The sequence below is a fragment of the Chlorocebus sabaeus genome, chromosome 7 (genome assembly GCF_047675955.1).
Source record: "Chlorocebus sabaeus isolate Y175 chromosome 7, mChlSab1.0.hap1, whole genome shotgun sequence".
Classification (NCBI taxonomy): Eukaryota; Metazoa; Chordata; class Mammalia; order Primates; family Cercopithecidae; genus Chlorocebus; species Chlorocebus sabaeus.
In genome coordinates, this window is record NC_132910.1 from 97602629 (window position 1) to 97618774 (window position 16146).

At 37.7% G+C, this 16146-nt stretch overlaps 1 protein-coding gene across 3 annotated transcripts in view; it reads right to left on the reverse strand.

The window, feature by feature from the left end:
* TTC29 (tetratricopeptide repeat domain 29) overlaps positions 1 to 16146 on the reverse strand; it is a 254589-nt gene that overhangs the window by 140032 nt on the left and 98411 nt on the right. The window lies entirely within an intron of this gene.

Here is a 16146-nt window from a genome sequence, read left to right on the forward strand (position 1 = left end):
TTACCAACAATCTCTTCAATAATCAAAAGATTACAGCTGCCACAGCCAAACATGTGATCTTAATTTAATTTAACACTGACATCATCTGTATGGTATAATTTTCCCTTTTCCTTTTTTCCCTCTTTCAATGGCCGGAAGGAGAAAAATACGTAAAATAGAATCCCCGTTCTTCCTTTTTCCTTCATTATTACATGACCCAACCTATTACACACATGAGGACACAGGAAATCTCCAAAGACCTCTATGGAAATCCTTTTTGCACATTTTCTAAGAAAGAATTAGCGAAAGTCATTTGACGGCATTTGGAAGACAGAGTCAGTGTGAGGGACGACATAAAAACACCTTGTCTGTTACTGCCTGAATCAGGCAGCCTAGAAGGTTTAAGTCTGAGCGGCAGGGTTGATATTTTGTTTGCTTTCTTAGTGTCAATATTTGGGAAATAATTTCAATGAGGCTATTGTGACACTTCATAAAATTTGAGTTTCATGTGGTTTGCAAGTGACTGCTTGACATAATGCTGTTGTTAAAATTTATGACTATATATTGACCCAGGGTTTTAATTCCTGCTAAAACCACAAAGTTCAAAATTTGGGGATTTTTTTTTTTTGACTTTAAAAATGTATCTATTTTTAATAAATAATAACATATCTATCACCTCACCAAATTACCATTTGTTAATGTGGTAAGAATGTTAACAATGTATTCTTTTAGCAATTTTGAAATATACATTATTATGACCTTTGATTTTCATTTTCAAGTCTCCTAATAACCCTGTGTAAACCTGAGAATATTCTTTTCACCCTGTCTTATACAACAAGTAGCACTTAGATCTAATCTGATATGAATTGACATAGACCTTTCTGAGTTAAAGGGCAGTGCCTCTGAATTTTGTGAATTTATAAGAGATCTTTTGGAATCCAAATATCAAAATATTTAGGAAGAGACTTTCTGGTGTCTTTTTAAGGTACATATAATTTATATGACATTCTAGAAGTTTAAAGTAAAGATCGAATATAATTATATTTTCTGCCAAAATGGTTCATTTGTTTTTTTCAGCAAATACCGTTATTGTGTCTCAGGCACTATGTTAGACCACAGGATCTTAAGTAGATGAGAATATGCCTGTAACCCTCAAGGAATTTACAGTTCAGTGCTCCAGACTTTGGACCGATACAACTATGTGAATTAACAATGACTGAAGACAGGTTTTTCTAGGGCTAAAGTTGTGTTTATACTGCACCACTCTCTCATGGCCCTGATTTCCATGGGCTCTGAAGCACGTGGCAACAATCAGAGGTGCCCAATTTTGTCTGTGAGGTGTGACTCTTCAACCCATGGATAGAAGGGTAGGTTCCCAAGAAAATACAGGTAGATACTTCAGTGTTGATGGCTCCTATCCCACACCACTGTGCAATAATTCCTGGGAGCAGAGGGGCAAAAAACAGCTTTGGCCTTGTACTTGATTCCACAGTAGCTTCCCCATGGAGACAGATGTGGCCTGCTGAAATGAACACTAACCTTAGAATAAGAATACTTGGATTCATGTGCTAGCCTTCCATACCCAACACATTTGGGCCAGGAAATCTCTTTAAGTTTAATTTCCTCATAGTAAAAAAGAAAGTCTACCTCTGAGAGTGGTTGTGGCACTGTGAGATAATATAAAGTGCTATGTAGATATTAGGACAAGAATTCTTTGGGAACCTGTTAATTAGCCACCAGTGAACAGCTCCGGGTAGGAGTGTCCCTCCTCAAAGTAAAGACAACTGATCTTTTTTGTGGGTTGAGAGAGTGGAGAGAGTGTGGGTATTTCCTTAAACAATTTACAGAAAAACAGGAAACATATAGGCAGTAGGACAAGTATAGTTCATTATTGACCAAGTAGGGAAAATGTCAATCACATGAAATTCACATGAGAGTCTTGCAAAGGAACTGCTCTAAATCAAAGACACACCCTCTGCTCCTCAGGAACATGCGCTGCAGTGGGAGAGAGGAGTGCATACAGGTGGAGTCATAAAAAGATTACTAGACAAAACACAGTGGATTGGCAAATTGTGTAGTTCAAACTAAAAAGCAATAAAATGAGTGGAAAAATAATATAATACTACAAATTCTGTAGAAGATACAGATGTTTTAATTTACAAGAAAAATTCAACCCTATTAAAAAGTGGGCAAAGAAGGTGAACAGACACTTGAAAAGATGACATGCATGTGGCCAAAAAGCATACATATAAAAGGTCAGTATCAGTGATCATTAGAGAAATGCAAATCAGAACCACAATGAGATACCAACTATCATCAGTCAGGATAGCTATTATCAAAGTCAAAAAACAACATACGCTGGTGAAGGTTGTGGAGAAAAGAGAATGCTTATACACTGTTGGTGGGAATGTAAATTAGTTCAACCACAGTGGAAAACAGTGTGGCCATTCCTCAAAGGGCTAAAAACAGAACTACCATTCAACTCAGCAATCCCATTACTGGGTATATACCCAGAGGAATATAAATCATTCTACCATAAAGACACATGCGTGCAAATGTTCATTGCAGCACCATTCACAATAGCCAAGACATGGAATCAACCTAAATGCACATCAATGCACACTGGATAAAGAAAATGTGGTACATATGCACCACAGAATACTATGCAGCCATAAGAAGGAATGAGATCATGTCCCTTGCAGCAACATGGATGCAGCTTGAGGCCATTATCCTTAGTAAACTAACACAGAAACAGGAAACCAAATACTGCATATTCTCACTTATAAGTGGGAGCTAAATGATGAGAACTCATGGACACAAAGAGGGGAACAACAGACACTGGGGACCTGCTTGAGAATGGATGGTGGGAGGAGGAGGAAGACCAGAAAAGATAACTGTTGGGTACAAGGCTTAGTACCTGGGTGATGAAATAATCTGTACAATAAACCCCTGTGACACAAGTCTACCTATATAACAATCCTGCACAGGTACCGCTGAACTTAAAAGTTTTTTAAAAAGATACAGATGTTTTATACGGCTTTATAGCAGGCAACTTTATCTGCTTAAAGCAGGTAAGGTATAAGCTACAAATAAATAAATACTGATCAACTTGAATCACTAGACAAAGAGTGGAACGATTTTTACAAAGAATACTTCAAGTATTATAAGAAAATACAGTGTGGCAATCTGAGGGGTGCACTGCACTTGATTGACTATCCCTGTGGCAGACAGTATGTTGGAAACAGAGCCAGGATGGGGATGGTTAAAATCTAGCATTGCAAATCAGAGATAGGTAAAAATAAAGGATCCCCAGGTACAAATATTTTGATGAATTGAAAATATATACAATATAAAAATATAAATGAATTTATCTATCTTTAAAGTTCAAGGGAACTAACTTAACCTTTGTCAAAAGACAGAGGAGAACATTAATGTAGCGTGCTACTGTGTAAGTTTTAATGGACACCAAACAACATGATACCAAAGTTACCAAAGTTGGCAAAGCCAGTTTATACACCTCATAAGAATTGAGTGCTACATGGCTACTCTATCCAATTGCTCCAATAATTTCAGTGAGTAATGAAAATGAAGCTTTGAAAACAATTTCTATAACTTCAAAGAAAACAGACTATCTTCTTACCAAAATGAAATAGATGTACTTGGTAAAAACATTTTCAAATAAAATCCAAAGTTCTTAAAATAAAATAATTGCTATTGGTCACCTAAAAACAAAACTAGTAGAATACTCACCAGAAAAAAATGAGAGTGTACAAAAGAACAATGCTGGGGATATGCTACAGATTCTTTGAAGAAGTGTTGTTGTAAAATGAAATTTAAGGATTATTAATTTATTTTTACTGCAATAGTCTAAGGGAATATCGAATTTAAGTCAAACATTGTCAACTGTCAAAAAAAAGTAGAATATCTATCTGTCTTAGAGAAAGTAGAAAAATATCCTTGCCTCTCAGAAGATAGGAATTTAAAATTTATAAGAATAAATTTTGTGCCTAAGCTTTGGCACCTTTATGGAGACACATAGAAGACATTATTACGTCTAATAATTTCGAGCACCCAGTTGTCTTTTTTCCTTTCTATGCTTAGGACTACCAGTTAGGAGAGTACCTTGGACTGACAAAAATGAACTACAGCTGATTCTTGAACGACACAGTTTTGAACTGCATGAGTCTATGTAATGTGAATTTTTTTCAAGCAAATGTAGATTAAAAAATACAGGATTTGAAGGATTGGGAACCTGCCTGTGGGAACAACCGTATTTGGTATTCGTCCTCCTTTCTGACTTCCTCTGTTTTCCTATTTCTCACCCCACTGCAATTCCTCTCTTATATAGCTTTATTTTAGAAACCATTAAAACATAAAATTCCACCAATCTTGGCCCATATGTTTGCTTTAACAACTGAAACTTTAAACCACTATGAGAACTATCACTTCAGGCCTACCTTTTCCAAATTAGATGAAACTGTCTCCCACCCCTCTGCCCAGCCACCCTTTATAGAAAAACACTGTTCCAGTTAATTTGTTTTTAAAAAGTTTAAAGACCTAGGGCGCGCCCAAGATGGCCGAATAGGAACAGCTCCAGCCTCCAGCTCTCAGTGTGAGAGACATAGAATACCGGTGATTTCTGCATTTTCAACTGAGGTACCGAGTTCATCTCACTGGGTCGTGTGGTGTCGGACAGCTGACGCTGGTCTGTGGATGCAGCCCGACCAGCGAGAGCTGAAGTAGGGCGAGGCATCGCCTCACCTGGGAAGCGCAAGGGGGAAGGGAATTCCTTTTCCTAGCCAAAGGAAATTGAGACACACAACACCTGGAAAATTGGGTAACTCCCACCCTAATACTGCACTTTACCAAGGGTCTTAGCAAATGGTAAACCAGGAGATTATAGCCCACACCTGGCCCAGAGGGTCCCACGCCCATGGAGCTTCCCTCATTGCTAACACAGTAGTCTGAGATCTAACTGCAAGGTAGGCGGCAGTGAGGTTGCCCGCCATTGCTGAGGCTTAAGTAGGTAAACAAAGCCGCCTGGAAGCTTGAATTGGGTGGAGCCGACCACAGCTCAAGGAGACCGGCCTGCCTCTGTAGACTCCTCCTCTGGGGACAGGGCATAGCTAAACAGAAAGCAGCAGAAACCTCAGCAGAGGTAAATGCCCCTGACTGACAGCTTTGAAGAGAGCAGTGGGTCTCCTAGCACAGAGGTTGAGATCTGAGAAGGAACAGACTGCCTGCTCAAGTGGGTCCCTGACCCCTGAGTAGCCTAACTGGGAGACATCCCCCACTAGGTGCAGACCGACACCTCACACCTCACATGGTGGGGTATACCCCTGAGAGTAAGCTTCCAGGGCGAGAATCAGACAGCAATGCTCACTGTTCAGCAATATTCTATCTTCTGCAGCCTTCACTGCTGATACCCAGGCAAACAGGGTCTGGAGTGGACCTCAAGCAAACTCCAACAGACCTACAGCTGAGGGTCCTGATTGTTAGAAGGAAAACTAACAAACAGAAAGGACACCCACACCAAAACCCCATCAGTACGTCACCATCATCAAAGACCAAAGGCAGATAAAACCACAAAGATGGGGAAAAAGTGCAGAAAAACTGGAAATTCAAAAAATCAGAGTGCACCTCCCCCTCCAAAGGAACGCAGCTCATGACCAGCAATGGAACAAAGCTGGACGGAGAATGACTTTGACGAGTCGAGAGAAGGTTTCAGTCAATTGAACTTCTCAGAGCTAAAGGAGGAACTATGTAACCAGTGCAAAGAAACTAAAAACCTTGAAAAAAGATTTGATGAATGGCTAACTAGAATAACCAATGTAGAGAAGTCCTTAAAAGCACTGATAGAGATGAAAACCGTAACACGTGAACTATGTGACAAATGCACAAGCTTCAGTAACTGACTCGATCAACTGGAAGAGAGTATAAGTGATTGAAGATCAAATGAATGAAATGAAGCGAGAAGTGTAGAGAAAAAAGAGTAAAAAGAAATGAACAAAGTCTCCAAGAAATATGGGATTATGTGAAAAGACCAAATCTACGTCTGACTGGAGTGCCTGAAAGTGACGGGGAAAATGGAACCAAGATGGAAAACACTCTGCAGGATATCATCCAGGAGAACTTCTCCAACCTAGTAGGGCAGGCCAACATTCAAATTCAGGAAATACAGAGAATGCCACAAAGATACTCCTCAAGAAGAACAACTCCAAGACACATAATTGTCAGATTCGCCAAAGCCGAAATGAAGGAAAAAATGTTAAGGGCAGCCAGAAAGAAAGGTCGGGTTACACAAAAAGGGAAGCCCATCAGACTAACAGCAGATCTCCCGGCAGAAACTCTACAAGCCAGAAGAGAGTGGGGGCCAATATTCAACATTCTTACAGAAAAGAATTTTCAACCCAGAATTTTATATCCAGCCAAACTAAGTTTCATAAGTGAAGGAGAAATAAAATCCTTTACAGACAAGCAAATGCTGAGAGATTTTGTCACCACCAGGCCTGCCTTACAAGAGACCCTGAAGGAAGCACTAAACATGGAAAGGAACAACCGGTACCAGCCACTGCAAAAACATGTCAAAATGTAAAGTCCATCGATGCTAGGAAGAAACTGCATCAACTAATGAGCAAAATAACCAGCTAATATCATAATGACAGGATCAAGTTCACACATAAAAATATTAACCTTAAATGTAAATGAACTAAATGGTCCAATTAAAAGACACAGACTGGCAAATTGGATAAAGAGTCAAGATCCATCAGTCTGCTGTATTCAGCAGACCCATCTCACATGCAGAGACACACATAGGCTCAAAATAAAGGGATGGAGGAAGATCTACCAAGCAAATGGAGAACAAAAAAAGCAGGGGTTGCAATACGAGTCTCTGATAAAACAGACTTTAAACCATCAAAGATCAAAAGAGACAAAGAAGGTCATTACATAATGGTAAAGGAATCAATTCATCAGGAAGAGCTAACTATCCTAAATATATATGCACCCAATACAGGAGTACCCAGATTCATAAAGCAAGTCCTTAGAGACTTACAAAGAGACTTAGACTCCCATACAATAATAATGGGAGACTTTAACACCCCACTGTCAACATTAGACAGATCAACGAGACAGAAAGTTAACAAGGATATCCAGGAATTAAACTCAACTCTGCACCAAGTGAACCTAATAGACATCTACAGAACTCCCCACCCCAAATCAACAGAATATACATTCTTCTCAGCACCACATCACACTTATTCCAAAATTGACCACATAGTTGGAAGTAAAGCACTCCTCAGCAAATGTACAAGAACAGAAATTATAACAAACTGTCTCTCAGACCACAGTGCAATCAAACTAGAACTCAGGACTAAGAAACTCAATCGAAACTGCTCAACTACATGGAAACTGAACAACCTGCTCCTGAGTGACTACTGGGTACATAACGAAATGAAGGCAGAAAAAAAGATGTTCTTTGAAACCAATGAGAACAAAGATACAACATACTGGAATCTCTGGGACACATTTAAAGTAGTGTGTAGAGGGAAATTTATCGCACTAAATGCCCACAAGAGAAAGCAGGAAAGATCTAAAATTGACACCCTAACATCACAATTAAAAGAACTAGAGAAGTAACAGCAAATTCAAAAGCTAGCAGAAGGCAACAAATAAGTAAGTTCAGAGCAGAACTGAAGGAGATAGAGACACAAAAATCCCTCCAAAACATCAATGAATCCAGGTGCTGGTTTTTTGAAAAGATCAACAAAATTGATAGACTGATAGCAAGACTAATAAAGAAGAAAAGAGAAGAATCAAATAGACACAATAAAAAATGATAACGGGGATATCACCACCGATCCCACAGAAATACAAACTACCATCAGAGAATACTATAAACACTTCTACGCAAATAAACTAGAAAACCTAGAAGAAATGGATAATTTCCTGGACACTTACACTCTCCCAAGACTAAACCAGGAAGAAGTTGAATCCCTGAATAGACCAATAGCAGGCTCTGAAATTGAGGTGATAATTAATAGCCTACCAATCAAAAAAAGTCCAGGAGCAGATGGATTCACAGCCAAATTCTGCCAGAGGTACAAGGAGGAGTTGGTACCATTCCTTCTGAAATTATTCCAATCAATAGAAAAAGAGGGAATCCTCCCTAACTCATTTTATGAGGTCAACATCATCTTGATACCAAGCCTGGCAGAGATACAACAAAAAAAAAGAGAATTTTAGACCAATATCCCTGATGAACATTGATGCAAAAATCCTCAATAAAATACTGGCAAACCGAATCCAGCAGCACATCAAAAAGCTTATCCACCATGATCAAGTGGGCTTCATCCCTGGGATGCAAGGCTGGTTCAACATATGCAAATCAATAAACGTAATCCAGCATATAAACAGAACCAAAACCAAAAACCACATGATTATCTCAATAGATGCAGAAAAGGCCTTTGACAAAATTCATCAGACTTTCATGCTAAAAACTCTCAATAAATTCTGTATTGATGGAGTGTATCTCAAAATAATAAGAGCTATTTATGACAAACCCACAGCCAATATCATACTGAATGGGCAAAAACTGGAAAAATTCCCTTTGAAAACTGGCACAAGACAGGGATGCCCTCTCTCACCACTCCTATTCCACGTAGTGTTGGAAGTTCTGGCTAGGGCAATCAGGCAAGAGAAAGAAATAAAGGCTATTCAGTTAGGAAAAGAGGAAGTCAAATTGTCCCTGTTTGCAGATGACATGATTGTATATTTAGAAAACCCCATTGTCTCAGCCCAAAATCCCTTAAGCTGGTAAGCAACTTCAGCAAAGTCTCAGGATACAAAATCAATGTGCAAAAATCACAAGCATTCTTATACACCAGTAACTGACAAACAGAGAGCCAAACCATGAATGAATTCCCATTCACAATAGCTTCAAAGAAAATAAAATACCTAGGAATCCAACTTACAAGGGATGTAAAGGACCTCTTCAAGGAGAACTACAAACCACTGCTCAGTGAAATCAAAGAGGACACAAACAAATGGAAGAACATACCATGCTCATGGATAGGAAGAATCAATATTGTGAAAATGGCCATACTGCCCAAGTGCCATCCCAAGGCAATTTGTAGCTAATAATAAATTGACCCAAGGCAATTTATAGCTTCCATGTCATTCCCATTAAGCTACCAATGACTTTCTTCACAGAATTTGTGAAAACTACTTTAAAGTTCATGTGGAACCAAAAAAGAGTCTGCATTGCCAAGACAATCCTAAGCCAAAAGAACAAAGCTGGAGGCATCATGCTACCTGACTTCAATCTATACTACAAGGCTACAGTAACCAAAACAGCATGGTACTGGTACCAAAACAGAGATATAGTCCAATAAAACAGAACAGAGGCCTCAGAAATAATACCACACATCTACAACCATCTGATCTTTGACAAACCTGAGAAAAACAAGAAATGGGGAAAGGATTCCCTATTTAATAAATGGTGCTGGGAAAACTGGCTAGCCATAAGTAGAAAGCTGAAACTGGATCCTTCCTTACACCTTATACAAAAATTAATTCAAGATGGATTAGAGACTTAAATGTTAGACCTAAAACCATAAAAACCTTAGAAGAAAACCTAGGCAATACCATTCAGGACATAGGCATGGGCAAGGACTTCATGTCTAAAATGACAAAAGCAATGGCAACAAAAGCCAAATTTGACAAATGGATCTAATTAAACTAAAGAGCTTCTGCACAGCAAAATAAATGACCATCAGAGTGAACAGGCAACCTACAGAATGGGAGAAAATTTTTGCAATCTACTCATCTGATAAAGGGCTAACCAGAACATACAAAGAACTCAAACAAATTTACAAGAAAAAAACAAACAACCCCATCAAAGGATATGAACAGACATGAACAGATATGAACAGATATGAACAAAGGGCAAAGGATATGAACAGACACTTCTCAAAAGAAGACATTTATGCAGCCAACAGACACATGAAAAAATGCTCATCATCACTAGCCATCAGAGAAATGCAAATCAAAATCACAATGAGATACCATCTCACACCAGTTACAATGGCAATCATTAAAAAGTCAGGAAACAACAGGTGTTGGAGAGGATGTGGAGAAATAGGAACACTTTTACACTGTTGGTGGGACTGTAAACTAGTTAAACCATTGTGGAAGACAGTGTGGTGATTCCTCAAGGATCTAGAACTAGAAATATCATTTGACCCAGCTATCCCATTACTGGGTATATACCCAAAGGATTATAAATCATGCTGCTATAAACACACATGCACACATATGTTTATTGCAGCACTATACACAATAGCAAAGACTTGGAATCAACCCAAATGTCCATCAGTGACAGACTGGATTAAGAAAATGTGGCACATATACATCATGTAATACTAGGCAGCCATAAAAAAGGATGAGTTTGTGTCCTTTGTAGGGACATGGATGCAGCTGGAAACCATCATTCTCAGCAAACTATCGCAAGAACAGAAAACCAAATACTGCATGTTCTCACTTATAGGTGGGAATTGAACAATGAGATCACTTGGACACAGGAAGGGGAACATCACACACTGGGTCCTATTGTGGGGAGGGGGGAGAGGTAGCATTAGGAGATATACCTAATGTAAATGATGAGTTAATGGGTGCAGCACACCAACATGGTACATGTATACATATGTAACAAACCTGCACGTTTACACATGTACCCTAGAACTTAAAATATATATAAAAAAAAAGTTTAAAGACCATTGTAGAGTCACATAGAGTTGTAGGAAATAATACAGAGTGATCCACATACCCTTCGCTTTGTTTTTCCCAGTGATGACTTTTTTCATAATTATAACACAATATCACAATCAGGGAATTGACACTGATATGTACCCACTGACCTTATAAGTACTGTGTGCTAACCAAATAAGTGCTAGTGTTTGACAGTGCAGTAGAGAAATTATAGATAATAATGATATATTTCAAAATAGCTAGGAAATTGTAGTTAATAATCATTTATTATATACTTAAAAATAGCTAAAAAATTTGTAATGTTCCCAACAGAAAGAAAAGATAAATGTTTGAGGTGATCTATATCTCAATTACCTTGATTTGAGCATTATACATTTTATACAGGTATCAAAATATCACAGGTAACCCCCAAATATGTATAGCTATTATATATCAATAAAAAAAATTAAATTTCACCGGCCTTATTCAGATTTCACTAGTTTTACATGAACTCGTGTGTGTGTATAAGTTTTATGCTATTTTGTCACATGAATATATTCATGTAGCCACCACTGCAATCAAGATACAGAAAAATTCCATCGTACAATGATGCCTCCTGATATGCTTTCCTAGAAATTCATTTTTGTTTGCTCCTTAAAAAAGAAAAAAGAAAATGATAAAGGAAAATCTCTTTTTTTTTCTCTTTTCCTTGGGCAAAAGTTCTTCCTTGGGAAAAATTCTGCAATAATTTGGCATCTCTTCTGTACCCCTTTGGTCATCTCCTTTAACTTGAGCACTTGTATTTCCCTGGCAATTTCCTCAGCTAACTGAGAGAAAAAAAGGAGTTGACTAAATTTATTCATACTTATACTTAGGTGTGAATGACTCAAACATCATTAATTCTAGCAGAGGAAGTTGCAGTTTTAAAAAGAAAATGTTTGTTAGCCCCACATCATTTCTTCTAAACTACATTTTATGCAGTTTAATAAAGTGCAGTAAGATAATTCAGACAGTGTGTGGCAGGAAAATTTGGGGGCAAAGGTTATAAAATAAAAAGCCAGCTGCCTTGGCTTGAAATCTAACCTTTGATATGATCTCTTAATCTTTTAAGTGGGTACTGGTTTTTAACGTTTTTTGTTTTTGTTTTTGTTTTTGTCTGCCGTACCTTTGTGTTGTCTAGAAGTTCCACAGCTTTTTCTCAATGTCCCTTATCACAGAAGTGTGGAAGAGATGAAAAAAGGAAGAGGGAAATGCGCAGCAGCAGATATGATCCCTGTAAAGGGAACTGCAGCTATTTCCATTCCACCTTGTTATCACTTTCTTCATAATGCCAAACCTTCAGAACCAATATATTATGCAAAGAACTCTTCCAGTATATTCCACTAGATGTGGCTGCTAGATTTAAAATTATATTTCTGCTCTTAAAGACCTTACTATATAAGGAAATAAGGCTTACAGACATTGAAATTATATAGTGCTGTAAGTCTGTATAAAGGGCTAAAAATTTAGTCGAAAAACATTAATCCATTACACAAATACTGAGTGTCTTTTATGGGCAAAGCCTTGTTCTAGGTGCTATGGATACAGCAGCCAATAATACAAAATCCCTGGCCCATTGCAGCCTACATTGTATTTGGGCAACGGGAAAACTATTTGTAAATAAATAAATAAATAAATAAATTTCAGATAGTTGTAAGAACTACGAAGGAATACAACCAGGAGAAGCTTCATATGAGAACTCTATAATAACTCTATCTTCATATAAGAACCCTATCTGCATTTTAAAGGAATAACAGAATTGGGGACGCTGGAGCAAAAGTCTGGAAATGAGAATAAATGGTACAATGAGAAAGAAGAGAAAGCTTTGCTAGGATACATAGCTGCAGCAATGTCCAATAGAAAGTGTGTTTTAAAATGCATTCACAGAATGTTTGTCTAGTAATGTGGACTAAGTTATTGAAGTTTCAACTGATATATTCAGGTACAAATTTTCAAATGGCAATTTATCTTTTTTATTTCAAAGAAAGAATTTGTTGTAGAGAAGGTAAGGCAGGTCATTCATTTTCATTCCTTTATTCTACATACACATAACAATAGTCTTTTGCAGGACTTTAAAAACATTCATAGTTTTTGTCTTTCTACTTTCTGAGCACTTCAACATGTTTGGTTAAATTTGCCGCATTCAAGATGGTGCAAGTGGCTGCCTCGTTTTCCGTTATTCCAAATTTTCAAGATTTTATTCAGCATTGTTCCTGTGCCTAGGGAAAGGAGAGGAAGTACTTTTCTTTCTCCCTCTGGCACAGCACTATGCATGTACAGCTCAAACTGCTATGACCAGATCACACAGGTCAGTGACATGAAATTTAAATGGGCCTCTGCTCTCTGGCTGGTGACCTCAACTACCACTGTTTCTGTGTGAAAGAAAGAAACAAGCAAAAAAACACCATAGAAGCCATCATATGAAACAAGTTCTAGAATGTAGCCTATTTGAGATGGGAGCTTTGCAATTTTGCAAAAATTTCAATGAACACAAATCTTTTTTTTTACTTCTTAATTTTTTTCCTCTGTACCTATTCCTTTCTCTGCTTGCCATCCTTCCCATTGTTCTTTCTTCCTGAGTTAACTCAGTGTTTGAAGCAGTAAGGATTCCTACTCTGAAGACATAGACCAGGTCTTGGAGGAGCCTTGTGAGGCAATGAAATCTTCCTCTGGGTGTTCAAATTTTCTCCAAACATCATAGGCTTTTGAGTCTGGCAGGTGTTCTACTGAGCTGACTGACAGGTGCCAGATGACTTAATCTCTCTGGGCCTGTTTCCTCAGGTGCAAAATGGAAATGAATAAAGTCTATCTTGAAGGAGTGTTACAAAGTTCCAATAAGATGAACTATGTAAAAGTACTGCCTAAGGATTTGAACAAAACAATTGCTTAATTTGCCTTAGTGCTTATCTAACCTAGTTGTTCTCAAATGGAGGTTATTTTGCCCTTGCCAGATGGCATTCAGCAATGTCTGCAGATGTTTTAGGTTGCTATAATTATTGGGGGGTGGGGGTGCTACTAGCATCTAATGAGTCAAGGCCAAGGATGCTGCTAAACATCCTACAATGCACACCATAGCCTTCCCCATAACAAATAATTATGCAGCTCAGAATGTGAATAGTGTCACCGTTGAGAAACCCTCAGCTGGCCTTCGCTTGAACAATTTTCATGATAGGAAATTATTTCCTAGTGAGGCTAGCCATTCAATCACTGGAGAGTTACCTGAGAAAAACATTGGTTCAGCGCAGGCAAAATCTGTAACTCTCACCTCCTGACCAAGGTTGTGCTTTGTGAGACAGTAAAATAAGCCCATTCTTCTTGTGACAGTCCTCCCAATACTGAAAGGTGGCTGTTTTCCCTCCCCAAACCCCACAGACTTATAGAAAGTCATGCAGGACACTCTGAAATAAATGAGAATGAAACCCCTACAGGTTAGCCATATTTCGACGTTTTGTTTCCAGTTTTATCTACAAGTCCAAGAGAACTAGAAGAGTTTAAATAAACCCAACTAGATCAAAAATTGTCTATAAAACCATAAAGAACACCAAACAGATTTCTCTGTTAACAAGAAGTTATGAGTCCTTTGCCCAGGGTACATTTTTTACCCGTTTCTTCCTTCCCCACCATAAAAAGTCAGCATAGCTAATGTTGTGTCATACATCCCCTGCACAAAATCCAAACTGTCATTTTCTAACAGAAGTTTAGCACTGTTCTCCATACAATGTATTCCTTTGAGGAAAAAAGGCAAAGATACAGATTTATACTTATGTAATGAGAAATACAGAAATAAAAAATCAAGTTTGCCATCTTGAGCTTGAAATCATTGTCAAATCTTATTGGAAATACATTTATTCTGATTTCTGGCAATCTAACCCCCTTTAGCCATTTCACAGTTGGTGAGCAGAGAGGATGTTTCTGCCTCATTTACAGTGTCTGAACATGATTCAGACAATCAACTGCAACATTAGTCAAAGGAATCAGTGGCTAATGATTTCTGACAAGCACTGCAGTAACAGGCTGAGGACCAGACTGGGCAGCCACAGCATTCAGGGCTGTTTTAGAGGAGCCAGCAAATAGGCACGGGTGGAAGATAATACACATGAAGGCAAACAACAGTGGCCCCACATCACTTAAAGGCTCTTACATACTTTATGAAAAGACATAGTATCTGACATGCAATAAAAACACCAATTCTTTTCTACAAATATGTTATCTTGAATGGACACTGAGGACAATCAGGGATGTAGCTTTGTAAACTATCACACACAAAAGTGGTTATATCTTTTGCATTCTGCTGAAACTACACTCTTAAATCGGGAATAGTCTGGCCTTATAATTATTAATATTGATCATTTGAGTATGTACTCTTTCTCCCTGAAATCCATTATTCATCATCCAGAGTATCTCCCATACATTGACAGCTTACATTGCCCAGCACCTGAAGTGGAGGCTGTATGGTCAAGGGCAGGAAAGGCTGAGTATTGCAAGACATGAGCACTAGTTTCTCTTCTGCCATGAGCTCATTGTGTGACTATGGGCAAGTCACTTATTTACCTTGTGCTCCAGTTTACAAGTCTACTAGATGATGGAGATGAATCAAATGGTCTCAAATTCTCCCTTCCAAAAGTATGATTTGGATTTTGGAACTCTACATTGATATATTTAATAGTCAAACATATGTCCTAATTGTTTTCACTAATTTATCTTTGGCTTCATAATTCCTGATCAATTTGCTTTGTCTCTTTAAACTTTCTTTTTAAGAAGCAAAGGGATGAATCATTGCATTTGATTGAAATTTTATTTTCATACTCTCTCCTCATTTGATAAGTCCTGCAGAGTTTCAGGGAACTGCTTTTTTAAAATGTCCCTACATTGGAATAAATGACAGAAAGGAAAGCTCAATTAACAATACTGTTTGGTTAATGTTAAACAGCAATTAAATGTAATGATCAGTGCTGTACAAAAATAGCAAATTTTTGTTTTACAGTCAGAAGTTTTTAAGAATTTGATGAAAATCAAGATTAGCCTTAAATGTAATAGCCTGATTAAGAATACCCAATTATCTTTCACATGCTGAGTTTACATTGCATTTTCAATAGCTGTAAAACATAAATACATCAGAAAATTTCCAAGAATCTTTTTTCGCCTAAAACTCTCTCTTTAAACATCCAACATCCAGATGACTCTGAAACCTCAAAATAATGAGACAAAATTTCATATGCAGTTAGAAATAAAAGTTTTCCTCAATAGTAAATTGGAACATATGGCTCAAAACTGCCATTTCCTAAATTGGTCATTATAGTTTTGTATTACCTTAACAAGATACATATTGATGAATAATTTTTATTCTAACTCTCAATTGTTACTGTACTATAAATCAAAAAG